Consider the following 2,491-nt stretch of genomic DNA (forward strand, 5'->3'; position numbering starts at 1 on the left):
TATTGCTCAAGGACAGGTATATTGTATGCAGCCATCTGGGCAATTCTCCTGGGGAAGGTAGTTAGACATCAAAGAAGATTGCTTTTAAATCACAAATGCTATTCTTGTTGTTTTAGCTGAGGGTTATGGTCAACATTTACATCTTGTGATTATCCTGTGACTTGAGTAATGCAAAATACCTGGAATAGTACCTGAGAGTGTGCATTCCAATGTAAAAGTATACGTTGTTGCTATTGGTAAGTGCCTTCTAGTCAGTTCCAACACATAGCTAGCTACCTTGTATAGAGCTTCCAAGGAGCGGCTGGTGGGTTTAAATGGCAGCCCTTGCAGTTCAAACTGACCTTGCATTCCAGTGCCTATCCTACAGGGCCACACCAGGACTCTACTTTGATCACAACTGAGGCTCCATTAAGACAGCTTTTGCTGCTGTCGAAATCCCTACTGGCATCACCTAATAAAAATTGTCTTTTTCTCCCTAACTTGAATTTAGTGAATTTGGCTCCGATGCTCCAGGGCAAGAAACCTTATTTGAGGTAACAACTGAGAGGTGGTGGTTGGATGGTTTTAAACAAAGAAAAACAATTTTTCTAAAAAGTCACTTTTGGGGTGTTGCAAAATCACCTCTATCTCAGACTAAAGAATGCCACAATACATAAATTGAGCTCTGCAGGCCCAGAGGCCTGGAAGCTGGACAGTGGGCTTTAAGTGAAGAAGGCAAGTTGTGGGCAGAGGAGGCTTCATGGAGACAACCCTTCCTCTCGCCAATCCTTGTTGATTCCTGGGTCCCTCCCATCTCTGGCTCCCTCTGACCCAGTATCTCCTGGTGTCCCTCGTCCCCTCTGTCAATGTAAAGGACCTCGGACTAGTTACAGCTGAGTCTACCAGGCCTTCTTCTGGAGTTTGAGCTTTGGGCCAGGTCAGGGCAGCTCAATCTCCCCAGCGGCTCACCCCGCGCTCGGCCGCTAGACCGCTCGGCTGAAGCCCCTCTAGCGGGAGACTCTGGCAGGAACGTGACTTTTCTAGCCCCTCTGTGCCTGAGCAATGGGGAGCAATGGCTGGTGGTTGTTTACTGGACGCTGACCTGAATTCTTCAAGTTTTCCTGTGCAACAATCCAAGAGCAGTCGAAAAGTCTCTCACATCACATCCTTGATTCCTAGGACACCTCTTCTCAGGGACTGGGGATGATAAGCAGGCTGATTGGGCTGGGGGAAGGGACACATGTCTTGGAGTAATCCCTTAACAAATACGGATTGTTATTTTCTGAAATCCTCTCCCACCTGCACTGCTCTTTGTTGTTGTTGTTGTTATGTGCCATCGAGTCAGTTCTGACCCATAGCGACCCCATAGGGGCCCTTTATAGGGTTTCCGAGGAGCGACTGGTGAGCCTGAACCGCCGCCCTTGCAGTTCAAACTGACTTTGCAGTCCAGCGCATTAACTCACAGCGCCGCCCCAGAATTCTGCACTGCTTTTAACTGTGCTGAATTAAGCTGCTGATTCCAGTAGCAGGTGAGAGGGTAGCTGTGGATACTTACAGTATCTGTATTTAGGGGGTGGTGTGGTGCTGAAGGTTAATGCACTGGACTGCAAGGTCGGTTTGAACCCCAAAGTCAGCAGTTCAAGCTCATCAGCTGCTCCTCAGAAGCCCTATATAGGGTCGCTGTGAGTTGGAACGAACTTGACAGCACTTAACAACAGTAACTATTAATATTGAATAGTTGACTTATCTTAAAGGTTCCATTCACTATGGGACAGACCCTGTACCCAGGGACTTCACAAACGCTATCTCTACAACCACCAGACAAAATAAGACTGTTATTACCCATTTTACTGATAGGAAACTAAGATTTAGAGAGATTAAGACAGAGGGCTTGCAGTCAGTGAATAACAGAACCAGAACTCTACTCCTGGAGTACTTAGCTCTCAGGGCCTCTTTAGCACAGCAATGTACTGTCTCCCCCAGCATCTCTGCAGATGGACTCTTCAATTCTGGCAGAATTCTGTAAAGGGGAAACACACCCCTCTGTACCAATCAAGCTACACACAAGCCTGAACAAAATGCCAATTCAGGCCCAATGGGCCCAGCCAGGTCCAGGAAGATTCCCATTCATAATTCTCTCTCTGGCCTCCACCCCTCATAGATGGGCCCTTCTCACTTTTCCATCTTTGCTAATCCTGTGGTGCTGTAGGATATGCATTGGACTGCTAACCACAGGTCAGCAGTTCAAACCCACCAGCCACTATATAAGGTCACTATGACTGATGGCACACAACAATAATTCCCTAGTATCATTGGTCTCCATGCATCCTTAACATTCTCAACCTCTGTGCCCTTAAACAATTTCATTTCCTAGGGCTTCAGTTTCCACTGCTTTTTTTTTTTTTTTTACATTGGATTAATTTTTTTATGGTCAGCGTTTTGAATTCATCAGCGGCTTCACTGGAGAAAGATGAGACTTTCTGCTGCTGTAAAGATTTATAGCTTCAGAAAC

The sequence above is a fragment of the Chrysochloris asiatica genome, unplaced genomic scaffold (assembly GCF_000296735.1).
Source record: "Chrysochloris asiatica unplaced genomic scaffold, ChrAsi1.0 scaffold00054, whole genome shotgun sequence".
NCBI classification, from domain to species: Eukaryota; Metazoa; Chordata; class Mammalia; order Afrosoricida; family Chrysochloridae; genus Chrysochloris; species Chrysochloris asiatica.